At 44.2% G+C, this 15,408-nt stretch overlaps 1 pseudogene; it reads right to left on the minus strand.

The window, feature by feature from the left end:
• Positions 1 to 5,987: 5,987 nt before the first annotated feature.
• LOC119924340 lies at positions 5,988 to 15,006 on the minus strand (annotated as a pseudogene).
• Positions 15,007 to 15,408: the final 402 nt, after the last annotated feature.

Raw genomic sequence — 15,408 nt, forward strand, 5'->3', positions numbered from 1 at the left:
CAGATATGATTGAATGAATGAATGGAGTCTACCGTAGAGGACAGTGGATGAGCCACAATCTTTGGACTTCAGGACTGAGAACCCGTGCAGAGGAGTTGATGTTAGTGCTAGTAACTTGCCAAGGACCACTGACACTCTTCCACGTTCCCTCTGGAGCATAGACGTAATAAGTAAATACGCAGGCACGGTTGCAGCTGACCATCCAACTCCCCTGGACTGGGATCCCTCCCATTATCACTAGATTCACCCCTTGAAGCAAGCTTTAGTCCATCCAGGTAGCCAACCAGAGCCATGAGGCATTGTGTCCCCGTTCTCCCCCCCCCCGCCCCCCCACACACCACAAAAACGACCTTCTTTGCGGAGCCTTCACTCCCTCCTTCCCCGTGTTCATTCATTCATTCATAAACTCGTATCTATTGAACACTTACTGTGTGCAGAGCACTGTACTAAGCGCTTGGGAAGTATAAGTTGGCAACATATAGAGATGGTCCCTACCCAACAACAGGCTCACAGTCTAGAATGGGGAGACAGACAAAAAACCAAAACATTTTAACAAAATAAAATAGAATAGTAAATATGTACAAGTAAAATAAATTGAGTAATAAATCTATACAAATGTATATACAGGTGCTGTGGGGAGGGGATGTGGAGGGGGAGAAGAAAAAGAGGGCTCAGTCTGGGAAGGCCTCCTGGAGGAGGTGAGCTTTCAGTAGGGCGTTGAAGGGAGGAAGAGAGCTAGCTTGGCGGATGTGCGGAGGGAGGGCATTCCAGGCCAGGGGGAGGACGTGGTCTGGGGGTCGACTTTGGGAGAAGCGAAAACGAAGTACAGTGAGGCGGATAGCGACAGAGGACCGGAGGGTGCGGGCTGGGCTGTAGAAGGAGAGAAGGGAGGTGAGGTAGGAGGGAGCGAGGTGATGGAGAGCCTTGAAGCCAAGAGTTAGGAATTTTTGCTTGATGCGTAGGTTGAATGGGAGCTACTGGAGATTTTTGAGGAGAGGAGTAACATGCCCATAGCGTTTCTGCACAAAGACGATCCGGGCAGCAGCGTGAAGTATAGATTGAAGTGGGAGAGACAGGAGGATGGGAGATCAAAGAGGAGGCCGATGCAGTAATCCAGTCGGGATAGGATGAGAGATTGAACCAGCAGGGTAGCAGTTTGGATGGAGAGGAAAGGGCGGATCTTGGAGATGTTGCGGAGGTGAGACCGGAAGGTTTTGGTGAGAGATTGGATGTGAGGGGTGAACGAGAGAGCAGAGTCGAGGTTGACACCAAGGTTGCAGGCTTGTTAGACGGGAAGGATGTTAGTGCTGTCAAAAGTGATGGGAAAGTCAGGGAGAGGGCAGGGTTTGGGAGGGAAGATAAGGAGTTCAGTCTTGGACATATTGAGTTTTAGATGGCGGGCAGACATCCAGATCGAGATGTCTTGAACACAGGAGGAGACACGAGCCTGAAGGGAGGGAGAAAGAGCAGGGGAAGAGATGTAGATTTGGGTGTCATCAGCGTAGAGATGAAAGTTGAAGCCGTGGGAACGAATGAGTTCACCAAGGGAGTGAGTGTAGATAAAGAACAGAAGGGGACCAAGAACTGACCCTTGAGGAACCCCTACCGTAAGGGAGGAGGAGGAGGAGCCCACAAAAGAAACTGAGAATGAATGGCTGGAGAAAAAAGAGGAGAACCAGGAGAGGACAGAGTCTGTGAAGCCAAGGTTGGATATCCTGTTGAGGAGAAGGGGGTTGTCCACAGTGTCGAAGGCAGCTGAGAGGTCGAGGAGGATTAGAATAAATTAGGAGCCATTGGATTTGGCAAGCAGGTGGTCGTTGGTGATCTTTGAGAAGGCAATTTCCATGGAATGTAGGGGACGGAAAGCCAGATTGGAGGGGGTCGAGGAGAGAGTTGGTGTTGAGGAATTCGAGGCAGCGCATGTAGATGACTCGTTCAAGGAGTTTGGAAAGGAATGGTAGGAGGGAGATAGGGCAATAACTAGAAGGGGAGGTGGGGTCAAGAGAGGGTTTTTTTAGGATGGGGAAGACGTGGGCATGTTTGAAGGCAGAGGGGAAGGAACCAGTGGAGAGTGAGAGGTTGAAGATGGAAGTTAAGGAGGGGAGGAGGGACGGAGCAAGAGATTTCATAAGAGAAAACCAGATGTGACTGACCCCCTCCCCGCCCCTTGGGGTAAAACGGTCCTTGTTCTCACTGTGTTACTTTCAGCAACAATCTGCATTCGCATCTACTCAGCCCACCCACGTTATTTAGTTGTTTACTCCTCTCCCCAGGCGTTTCCTCTCCCATGTCCCCCATAACAGTTTCACCCTTCTCCAGAACTGCCATCTGCAGGACTCCCTCCTCCACCGCCTCAGAGACAATTCAGCCAAGAGTCCCTGGACTCTTTTTACCATTAACCACTTAGATTTGATTGATCCATGGACAATTCAACCTTCTACTCTGGGCATCACCGGCTTATTTTATTGTTGCTACTGCATGTTAATTTTTAACTGCTCTCTGTGCTGTCATTTACCTTGCTGAACTCACCATAATCTTTCAATTTCCCTGCTCCCATCTGCCCTTCCCAGTCTTCACCTTCCCCTTCCCCTCTCCCACCCAGCTCTTTCACTGTCTTCGGCCCCCCAACCTTTCCTCCCTGCCCCCTCCGTAGAATCCCTCTGTACCAGTGCCAACCCTCATCCACCTCCCCTTGTGCATTTCCCCACCAGTCCCTTCCCTTCCAACTCCTTCCCTCCCGTCCTCCTAGCTCCTGTCCCGTGCCAGTTCTCCTGTCTCATTGCCACCACTCATCCCCCTCTCCCTGCCCAGGCCCCCGCCAACTTATTCCCATTCAAACCCTCCCCACCCCCGCACCCTCCTCGCTTCCTCCCCTCCCTCCACATCTGCTCCCAAGTGTGGCCTATGGAACCCCCGCTTCATTATAGGTAAGCTCCCTTTCATCCTTGACCTGCTCCTTTCCCACTCTCTCCTCCTCCTCCCCATCACTGAGACCTGGCTCAACCAGGATGACAGGGTCTCTTCTGCTGCTCTCTCCAGCAGAGGCCTCTTCTTCTGCCACTGCCCCAGACTCACCGGGAAAGGAGAAGGTGTCGGCTTACTTCTCCCACTTAAATGTCGCTTTCACACTACCCCTCCTCCCCATTCTCTTTCCTTCCCATCCTTTGAAGCCCATATTATTTGCCTCTCCCACCTGCTCCAGATTCTTGTAGCCGCCATCTACTGTCCCCCTGGTCCCACCTCCAATTTCTTTAACCATTTTGACTCCTTTCTCACCTTCCTTCTCTCCTTTTCCATGCCCACTCTGATCCTCAGAGACTTCGTCATCCACACAGATGTCCCCGGTGACTCATCTGTCGCCCACCTTCTATCTCTCCTTGACTCTGCCAACCTCCTGCTCCACCCCACCTCACCCACTCACCAACTTGGTGTCCCAAGGTGACCGTGGGGTACCGACCATCTCAAGGTCAAATGCTATCCCGTGACCACCTGAGTCAGCAGACGGAACTCGGAAGTGAGGGTGGGATACCGCCCCCACAACCAAAACCGCTAGATTGACAGCCCAAGCCGGGAATACAGAAGGTGTCCCTCGCCCCCGTGCCAATCAAATTGTGTAGGGAGGAGAGGGGAGGGCAGAGATTTGATAAATTTAGGCCGGAAGTTGGAATGGCCTAGGAGCATAGATGATAAATACCTGTCGCCTCTGACCTTCTTGGAGCAGAACACCTAGACACGCACCAGCAGTAGAAGCAGCCGCAGCAGCAGCCTACGTGTATTTCTCTTCCCAGAAGGCCAGATACCCGCTCTGCAACAAAAACCAACACATTGAATGAAGGACCGTGGGATGGGTGAATGTCTCGCTGAACGTTCGTGGGTGGGACACAGCTGCCCTGCTGCGGATTGGGAACATAAGTGGATACCTCCCGTTTAGGGAGAGCACATGGTGAGAGCTAGCCACCCACCACGTGCGCAGGTAATGTAATGGATTCCTCCCGTGTGGGAAAGTAAGTGGATTCTTCCCGAGCGGGAAGTGCACATGGGTGAGAGCTAGCCACCTCACCCATGCACGAGTACCGGATGATTGTGTTTCTCCGGTTAGGGAAGCTCTAATATTGTTAATTGATTACAGTCCTTCCTAAAGGGAAGTTCAATCCATTGTGCCTAAACAATTAAATAATTGAAATCGCCTCGCGGAATAAATTTTATATGACACCTAGGCTTTCTGTCCCTGGCTTCTCTCTCTCTCTCTCTCTCTCTCTCTCTCTCTCTCTCTCTCTCTCTCTCTCTCTCTCTCTCTCTCTCTCTCTTTCTCTCTCTCTCTCTCTCTCTCTCTTTCTCTCTCTCTCTCTCTCTCTCTCTCTCTCTCTCTCTCTCTCTCTCTCTCTCTCTCTCTCTCCACGCCGATTAGTGATTGAACCCGTCCCCGGGCCACAAGTGACACTTGGTCACACCCTCGACCTCATCATTTCTTACCACTGCATTTTCTCCACCTTCACCAACTCTGAAATCCCTCTATCTGAACATAACTTTCTCACCTGCCTCCTCTCTCTAACTTCTCCCCAATGTAAATCTATATTACTGCCCAACAGAGACCTCGGCTCTCTCGACACCATCCATCTCTCTCAGCGCACTCATTCATTCATTCAATCATATTTATTGAGCGCTTACTGTATGCAGAGCACTGTACTAAGCGCTTGGAAAGTACAAGTTGGCAACGTATACAAATGGTCCCTACCCAACAACGGGCTCACGGTCTAGAAGGGGGAGACAGACAACAAAACAAAATATGTGGGCAGGTGTCAAGTCATCAGACCAAATAGAATTAAAGCTAAATGCACATCATTAGCAAAATAAATAGAATAGTAAATATGTACAAGTAAAATAAATAGAGTAATAAATCTGTACAAGCATATATACAGGTGCTGTGGGGAGGGGAAGGAGGTAGGGTGGGGGGATAGGGAGGAGGAGAGGAAAAAGGGGGCTCAGTCTGGGAATGTCTCTTGGAGGAGGTGAGCTCTCAGTAGGGCTTTGAAGGGAGGAAGAGTGCTAGCTTGGCAGATGTTTGGAGGGACGGCATTCCAGGCTAAGGGAGGACGTGGGCCGGGGGTTGATGGCGGAACAGGCAAGAACGAGGTACAGTGAGGAGGTTAGCAGCAGAGGAGCGGAGGGTGCGGGATGGGCTGTAGAAGGAGAGAAGGGAGGTGTGGTAGGAGGGGCGAGGTGATGGAGAGCCTTGAAGCTGATAGTGAGGAGTTTTTGCTTGATGCATACATTGACAGGGAGCCACTGGAAATTTTTGAGGAGGGGAGTAACATGCCCAGAGCGTTTCTGCACAAAGATGATCCGGGCAGCAGCTTGAAATATAGACTGAAGTGGGGAGAGACAGGAGGAAGTACCACCTCCTACAGGAGGCCTTTTCCAATTAATTTATCTTCTCACCATGTCATTTCCTCCCAAAGGATATTTCATCACTTCAGTGTCATCTAAGCATTTGGGGAACTCACAGTCCCAGTTGCATTTGTGTACATGTCTTTGAACTCCACTTTTTTCGGGTAATTTATTTTAGAGTCTGTCCCCCTTGCTAGACTGTGAGATTGCTGATTGCAGGGATTATGCTTGGGAGTCAGAGGTCATGGGTTGTAATCCCGGCTCCACCACTTGTCAGCTGTGTGACTTTGGGTAAATCACTTAACTTCTCTGTGCCTCAGTTCCCTCATCTCTAAAATGGGGATTAAGACTGTGAGCCCCACGTGAGACAACCTGATCACCTTGTATCCACCCAACGCTTAGAACAGTGCTTCACACATAGTAAGTGCTTAACAAATGCCATTATTATCATTATTATTATTATTATGATTTCTATATTGTATCCTCCCAACTACTTCATACAGTGTTCTACATACAATAGATGCTCAGTAAATACTATTGATTGATTAATTCATAAGGCACTCTATCGTTCTTAATGTGACCTGTATGATAACAATATATCAAATTTCCATTGGCTGTTTACTACATCTTCTTTTGCTCCCTTGCTTCTTAAGCTTGTAGAATATGAACGGCTTGATTCTATTTCTCACTTTATTGGGCTTTAATATTATTTCAGGAGTACAATGAATTTAATGGAACAACACCCTTGGAAATTTGGGTAAGGGTGGACCTATATGGTTGAAATGATAGAAAACTCGGCTGTTTGTGACTAGTCAAAACCAACAAAGAAAATATGAACACACAACTTTACTTCCTTCCTCCCTGCAAAAACACCAATGACTGATTTTCAGATACTAAGAGCAATGAATACAATCTTTTTTTAAAATGGTATTTATTAAGCACTTTCAATGTGTCAGACACTGTACTAAGCACTGGGGTAAGCACAAAATAAACAGGTTGGGCACAGTCTCTGTCCTGCATAGGACCCACAGTCTTAATCCCTATTTTACAAATGAGATAACAGTGCAAAGAGATGTTAAGTGCCTTACCTGAGATACCACAGTAAACAAATGGTGGGGCCGTTATGAGGCCCCAGGTCCTTCTGACTCCCAGGTCCGTGCACTATCCACTGGTCATGCTGTTTTTCCACTATGCCATGCTGCTTGAGTGTGAAGCTGAGAATCTCCAAATATGAAATACTGTAAGGGTTAGTAATTTAATCAGCTTTTAGGTAAATAAATGTGAATAAATGTTCAGAAACACATTGACTCACTTTCTTTTCATTTTCTTTCTATCCCTAAGCACTATCTTAGAGCAGAGTAAAGTGGCTTTCTAGCTCTCACCTTAGTTCACATGTCCAGGCAGGATAAAGCTCCTAATAGCTAATATAATGAAGGTGTGGAGGAGAGACAGACAGGAAGGGAATGAACTTGACAGTTCTCCAGATTGGAAGGAAATAATTTTGCCTCTTTAAGATCTTTGAGGTAATGACAATGGAGATGATTAGTTTACTGGGCAAGATCCAATTTTCCAACCTGGATTGTCCACCCACATTGTCCTTATTTTTTTAATGGAATTTGTTAAGCATTTACTATGTGCCAGGCACTGCGTTAAGTTCTGGGGTAGATATAAGCAAATCAAGTTGGACATAGCCCATGTAATCCACATTTTTCAGATGAGGTAATTGAGTACAGAGATGGGCCAAAGTCATACAGCAGAAACGTGTCTGAGCCGAGATCAGAACGCAGATCCTCTGGCTTTCAGGACTGTTCTCTTTCCACTAAGCCTGCTGCTTTTCCCTTGTCCTTTCCTTTCCCAACTCTCCCATTCCCACAATACTAAGATCTTTATCCCAGGGTAGGTGGGACCACTGACTGGAACCTGCTATAGAGAGGAGCAGATGGCTGGGGTAGAAAGGAATAAAGAAGGTTTGTTGCTCCCAATCCAACAATTCAACTAGGCCCATTCAATACACATACAAGACTACTGAAGTCATCTGAGAATCCATGTCTTTACTGATACTGATATTTCCTCACCATCCATCTTGTCTTCCCTTCTGACTCCCTGTTAACCATCTCCTCCTGCATTCTTTTATCCTTACTGACAATTAACTCTGGGGAAGGGGTCTTAGAAAAGAGAAGGAGATAGGTGTTCACTGAACAGAGATTTCCATGTTTGCTTTTTTTTGAAATGAAATATTCTTTTGTACATTTTTTCTTCTAAAGTTAAAGTTTTATATTGCATCAGTGTTCCACAGAGAAAATCCACAAGAGCTTTTATAATTTCGAAGCTGTAGCACTTCCTCTTGCATTAAATCCTGTGGTGTTCTTTCCATCCGAGCAGGAAGCAGTATTTACAGACTCTACCCCTTCTTTCCCATCCAAACTGCCACCATCTTGGTCCATACATTTGTCATAACCTGATTTTATTATTCATTCATTCATTCATTCATTCAATCAATCGTTTTTATTGAGCTCTTACTGTGTGCAGAGCACCGTACTAAGCGCTTGGGAAGTACCAGTTGGCAACATATAGAGATGGTCCCTACCCAACAGCAGGGTCACAGTCATCAGCTTCCTCCCAGACCCCACAGCCTCTAGTCTCTCCCCTTAGAAAGTCCATATTTCATTCTGTTGCCCAGGTCCCTTTTCAGCATTATTCTGGGTATACCTCCCCACTCTTTTTAAGCCTCCAGTGCTACCCATTCCTCTTGGCTAAAAGTCACTCAACTAGCTCTCCCATCCCTGCTTATCCTTGTTCTCCCACAACATCCCAGTTTGCTTATTTTGCTCTTCTCAAGCCAATCTATGCACTGTGCTTCCTACTTGTCTCTAGTTAATCTTCACTTCTGCCCTCCGCTCAGCCTGCAATTCCCTCCGGCCTTCAGTTTATGACAGATTACTGTTTTTTTTTATTTTCAAAAGCCCCCTAAAATCGTACTTTCTCCAGAAGATCTTCCCTAATCGATTTTTCATCTCCCTGCCCTATATCCCCCCTCTCAAGGTCACACTTGGAGAGTTTCCAGGTAATACTGTACCAGTCTCAGGTATGGGAGGGAGAGTCAAGCAGAGACCTATCCATTCCATTCCTAGCTTGGGGAGAGGCTAGTGAGTGTAAGGCAATCTGCTACAAGTCAAAACTCACCCATGCTGGGCAGCAGTGGCATGAGAGAGAGTCGAGGGTGGAAACTTAATTTTACTGCATGGAAGGCAGCTATTGTAAACCACTTCCATATTTTTACCAAGTAAACTCTACGAATATACTATCAGAATGATTGAAGATGGAGAGTGGTGTGTTCTGGGAGAGATGTGTCCATGGTGTTGCTATGGGTCAGAAATGACTTGACAGCATAAGAAAAGACAAGCCCTATAACCCCCTCAAATATTACCTCAGATCTTACACAGCAATTAAACACTTGGGTTTTCACAGCCTCCATTGCACTGATGAATTTTAGACTCTATTGTACTTTAAATTCTATTTCTTCCTTCTACCTATAATTTAAATTAGGGTCTATCTTCCCAAGTAAATTGTAAGCACCTTGAGGTCAGAGATCAGATCTTAGTGCTCTGCACAGAGTAAGAACTCAGTAAATATATTGGCAGAGTCATTTTAAAAAGATATTTATGTGGCCATAAATATTTCAGGGAATTTACAATTTATATGAAAAATATTAAGTGGATTGAGAACAGTCATATACACATGATATACATGAACTAACAGGAAATGAATAGGAAATTTATAATGTACTTGAATAACATTGAATACGTATTCTCAGAGACTGTAATATTATTGGATCCCAGAATAAAAAAAAAATAGTTCTTTATTTAGTAGGTTGCAATATCCTTTACCTGGTAATATGTAATAAAGGAAACCACATGACTCAACAATTCTTTACCACCAAAATGCTTACATTAAAATAGGGACAATTTCCAGTCTAGAGTCTTTTTCAGGGCCTCTTTCACCTCTTTGTTCCTCAGACTATAGATCAAGGAATTCAACAAGGGGATCACCAAAGAATAAATCATGGACATTACTTTTATCTGGTATGCCGATAGGCTGGAGATGGGACATAGGTACATGAAAATCAAAGTCCCATATAGAATGGACACAGTCATTAGATGGGAAGCACAAGTGGAAAAGGCTTTGCATCTCCCTTCAGTGGAACGGATCCTCAGGATGGCAGCCGCGATGCAGGCATAGGACAGGAAAATGGCCAGGATGGTGTTTACGATAATGATGGTGGCAAAGATGAAATGGACCGATGCTGCCATGTGGGTATCCGAGGAGGAGATGGTGTGGAGAGGAGGGATGTCACAGAAAAAGTGATTGATAATATTGGAGCCACAGAAGGACAACCTGAATAAGACGCTGGTGTGTGCTATTGCATTGATAGAAGCACAGAGATATGAGCTGGCTATCAAAAGGATGCAACTTTTCTTGGACATCAAAGTAGTATAAAGCAATGGTTTACAAATGGCAACAACCTATCATAGGCCATTACAGCCAACAGGTAAAGTTCAGCACTAGCAGCTAGGGAGAACAAGAAAAACTGGGTTAAGCATTCTGCAAATGATATCACCTTTTTAGCCAGAAGGTAGTTGACCATCATTTTAAGGGCAATAATAGAAGAATAACTGACATCTAAGAGAGACAGATTACTGAGGAAAAAATACATGTGGGTGTGAAGCTGGGAACTCATCTTGATCAACAAGACGATGATCAGATTCCCCACCACAGTGAAGAGATAAATGGCCCAAAACAGCAGAAAGATGACAAACTGTAAGTCTGCGTGGTCCATAAATCCCAAAAGAATAAACTCAGTCACTCTGGTGCAGTTCTTCTCTTCCATGTATTCTGTCACGCCCCTTGGAACTAGGAAGAAGCAGTTAATCATTAGAATGGAACCAAATCAGCCAGAGTTTACCCTAATGAAGCCGCCGGTGAGCTCTCATTGGTGTTAACAGAATGTCCTTGCTGAGGTTATGCATCTCCCCTGAAAATCATATCAGCAACTGTATGCTTTAAGAAACAAGAAATGTGTTTGATGCATATGATTTAACCATATGCAGGCTGGTATCTTCCTGCCTGCTCTCTTTGGTATCAGGTATCCTCCACAATTACTGTCTTTGGACCTTTCTTTGCCTTAAAGGAAAACTATATTTAGAATAAATACCCAGCTTGCATTGCAAAACCTCTGGGGAATAATTGAGACTTTACTGTACTCCCATATACTCTTGTAAGGCATCTTATGAAAAATAGCTGGAACCTGGGATCTGATCCACAGCAAGTGACAGAGAGCAGGAGGAGGGAAATACAAGCTGCTAGTGTCTGCTACTGTCACTACAAACCCAGCCATCAGAATTGGGAAAACACATTCAGGAGTGGCAGGGAAAGACTTGGCTATTGTGAGCATCAACTGCACTAATAATAATAATAATTATTATTATTATAGTATTTGTTAAGTGTTTACTATGTGCCAGGCACTCTTCTAAGCGCTGGGGTTGGTACAAGCAAATTGGGTTGGACACGGTCCCTGTCCCATGTGGGGCTCACAATCTCAACCCCATTTTGCAGATGAAGTAAGTGAAGCACAGAGAAGTTAAGTGATTTGCTCAAGGCCACACAGTAGACAAGTGACAGAGCTGGGATTAGAACCCATGACCTTCTGCCTCCTGGACCCAAGCTCTATCCACTACCCCATGCTACAGTGTCTGGAACATGAAGCAGGAGGGAAGGAGGCAGGGAAGTACAGTGTTCTGCATACAGTAAGCACTCAATAAATGCAGCTGAATGAATGAATGAAAGGAAGCTCTCCGCGTGCTGCTCAAAACCATGATCTCCAAATACAAGTAATCCCAAAAGTAGGATTGGAGAGATCTGATGGGTGAGAGACAGAGCCTGGCTACAAAGCTTGAAGACACACTTACAAACACACACACACACACACACACACACACACACACACACACACAGATAAAAAATAAACCCAGTCCTGTCATAATGGAGGGAGGTTGCTTTCTTGCAAACTCTGGGTTAAGGAAAACTCATATCGTAGTATTTACTGTGGAAGGCACTGCGTGGGGCACATTTTCTTCCAGCACCATGGTATGCTGAATTTAACAGACTCACATTGTTGGAAAAATATTTTCTAGTTCCCTAGCAATGTTCTAGGCAAAACACACAGTGAAAACATGCTGTAGCAGAAACAAGTGCAGAGAAAAACACCCAAATGCACAAAGAAAAACTAAAAAAAAAACCATGAGCAACACCCAGAGAGAGAAAAACATGTGGACACACAAGAATGTGCAAATACCCAATGACAGATGCACAGAGATACAGACAGAAAAGCACACAAAAAGATACATGGACACCCACCCACAGGAGAACAAACATGGACACAAAAACCAAGAGAGAGACACGTTTAAAATTCACAGGGGGAGGCTCATACATTAAACAATCTATGGAGAGATGCTGAGAAATGTCCAAGGACATGCATGAACACACACAGGTAGATGTACCTGAACACACACAGAGATACACGCATTCGTAACTGTGGGAAAATGCATATATCTCCATCCCACCCCACTACTCCCAGGAAAACACATAAGGACATACAAAACCACAAATAAGGGTGGCAACCCACAGACTCAAAAACACATAAAAATACAAATGTAGGGTAAATTATCAGACAGCCAAAGGAAATCCCCAGTTCCAACACCTTCCTTCTTCAAACTTTTTTCTCCCTCTCATAATTAAACATAAATCAAATGCTGGAAGGCATGGAGAACGTGCAGGGGGAGAGCTCGTATCATGGAATATATATAAATATTCCAATCTCCTGAGGACACTGACCTCCTAGTTTACAAATATGGATAAGGCATTAACTCTCAAGGAAGTTTCTTAACCCAAAGAGCTTGTACTTCTCTTTAAACAAACAGGGATTCCTACTCCACCTCACCAAATCCAACAAAAATTCTATATACAAATATTATACACAGGACACCTTCTATTATCAACATAAAAAATTGTTGTAACTTTATCCTAACATGGTCTGAATCCAGGAGGTAACTTGGTCCGAATAGATTCAAGCAGGCTTCAATTGCAATGGAGGAAAATTGAAACTAAAGGGATAAAATAGCAATGGAGGTCAAATTCACAGATGGAAATGGAAGGATGTTCATTGCACTTCCGTTGGACATACGATGGTTTCCTTAAACTCAATAGGAAGATGATTCCTGCTTTATGCTCTGATTGCTGGAATTTTGTCACCAGGAGGAGCGGGAGGGAGTAAGTCCCTAAGGCAGCTCTGTACTCCAGATCTCATCCCAGGAACTCTTTAGAGTACCAGTTGTCCTTTGGGAGGATGGGAAAATGCTTTACCTCTGATTTGCCATCTCATGAGATATGTTTGTATGTGGAAATGGGTTTTCTGAAGATCCCCCTTTTCCTTCTTTCAAATCAATCAGTACAGCCAGAAAGCTAAAAGTGTCTGAAAGCCTTACAGGAAGTATAGTACTTGCAAGAAGATAGAATTAATATAATATATACCAATAATTATATAATATCAATATAATATATCATAATTATTTGTGATATAATTCTGATTAATTCAGAATCACCATCTTAGAGATTATGGAGGAAAAGAAAGATGAGAAGGCAATTGTTTTGATAGTTTAAAAGCAAAATATACATACCAATTTCCCCTAAGTCAATCATCATCGTTTGTCAGGGTCAGGGTAGGCTTGGAGACACTTGGGTCTTCAAACACCACTAGACTTTCCCCCTGGCATGTCAGGGGTTCATGTCCAAGGTGCTGGATCTATATGCATATTCCACTCTGAAATCTTAAGCAAAGGTTTTTGACCCGAGAAGCAGGGTTGTGGCAAGAAATCTCTGTGTTCAGTAATCTGGATAATCTGCGCTCCCCAAAGACCACTTTAGACAGCATACTTATAGCATGGAAGAAAAATTTGACTTTTTTATTTATTTTTACGGTTCCTTGCAACTACTTTCCCTGTGAAACCTTCATATTGGAGCAAGATAAATGTGACCCAATGTTCACTTCAGAAGTTAATTTGTCTGCTCTGTGAACTAGTGCAAGTCATTTAACTTCTCTGCCTCACTTTCCATAACTGTAAAATAGTGATGAAGTATTGTTCTCCTTCCCTCTTAGATCAATCAATTATATTCATTGTGTTCTTACTTTAAAAAAGTAAATGTTCAATAAATATGATTGATTGATTGACTTAGGGAAAGCCTCTTGGAGGAGATGTGATTTTAATAAGACTTTGCAGGTGGGGAGAGTGTTGGTCTCTGGGTAATTAAAATGGAGGGAGTTCCAAGGCAGAGGCTGCAAACCCGGGTGCAAAGATCATAGAGGCAACTTTACTGAAGGGTGAAAGGGAGAAAAGCCAGAATTAGGGATGGGAAAACAAGAATGAACAAATCATTATGAGAAAGTAAGTAAAGTCGGAGGCTGAAATGGGGAACAAAACGAGCCTTTATATTTAGTTTTATTGCTGGGCCTGTTCTAGAAACCAGTGTGCAAGTCTCTCTGATTTCTTCTCTCCTCACTTCAGTTTCTGGTAATGGTTCAGAGTCTCAGAAATCTCCCTGAATGCTCAGAATGGAATGACTCCCATTCTTCCAAGAATTCTCGTGTGCTCTAAGAACTGACCATATGATTTTAAAATCAAAAGGACAAACTGATCATATTGCATCAACTCCAGTACTTAGCACAGTGCTAGGGACAGTAACTGGTAATTATTCTAACTAAATACTGTGAGCCCACTTTCTAGACTGTGAGCCCACTGTTGGGTAGGGACTGTCGCTATATGTTGCCACCTTGCATTTCCCAAGAGCTTAGTACAGTGCTCTGCACACAGTAAGCGCTCAATAAATACGATTGATTGATTGATTGATTAAATAATAATATTAATAGTTATGGTATTTGTTAAGCACTTACTATGAGCAAAGTACTGTTCTGAGTGCTGGGGTAGATACAAGGCAATCAGGTTGGACACAGTCCCTGTCACACATGGGGTTCACAGTCTTAATCCCCATTTTAAATATGAGGAAACTGAGGCACAGAGAAGTTAAATGATTTGCCTAAGGTGCAGACAAGTGGTGGAGTCAGAATTAGAGCCCATGTCTTCTGACTCCCAAGCCCATGCTCTTGCCAAGAGGCCATACTGCTTCCCTTGGCTGTGCTGCTTCCTCAAGAGCTAAGCAATTCTGTGGAGAGTACCATTACAGAAAATACAAGCTTTCCGTATTAAAGGGCTAAATAGGATATTAGTGTTCAATCAATTAGTGGATATCAATCAGTGATATTTGTTGAATATGTGTTGTGTGCAGAGCACTGTACTAAACATTAGATACAGTACAATATAGGAGAGTAAATTGGAGAAGATAGCCCACAGTTATCTTTTTGAAAAAGAATATTACTGATAACATTCAATGACTGAAGATGTTCCAGACGTTTGTCTTTTTCAAGGCCTCTTTAACTTCTTTGTTCCTCAGACTGTAGATCAGAGGGTTGCATATGGGGATCACCAGGGTGTAAAACACAGCCACCATCTTACCCTGTTCCACAGAGTTGGTGGAGGTGGGCCTGAAGTACGTGAAGAACAGGGTCCCTTACAATATTGAGACCACAGTGATATGAGATGTACAAGTGGAGAATACTTTGCATCTCCCTTCAGCAGAGGGGATCCTCAGGATGGTAACCACAATGTAGACATAGGAAAGTAGAATGGATACGATGGTGATTTTTTAAGCCAATACAACAAAGACATAATGGACCAAGTCAGTGATGTAGGTGTCAGAGTAGGAGATTGTATGGAGGAGAGGAATGTCACAGAAAAAAATGGTTGATGATATTAGAGCTTCCAAAGGACAAGCTGGTTAAAGAGCAAGTATGCAAAACTGCACTCACACAGGAAAGCCAGTATGAGCTGGCAGCCAAAAGAATACAGGCTT

Source organism: Tachyglossus aculeatus, unplaced genomic scaffold, assembly GCF_015852505.1.
Source record: "Tachyglossus aculeatus isolate mTacAcu1 unplaced genomic scaffold, mTacAcu1.pri scaffold_97_arrow_ctg1, whole genome shotgun sequence".
NCBI classification, from domain to species: Eukaryota; Metazoa; Chordata; class Mammalia; order Monotremata; family Tachyglossidae; genus Tachyglossus; species Tachyglossus aculeatus.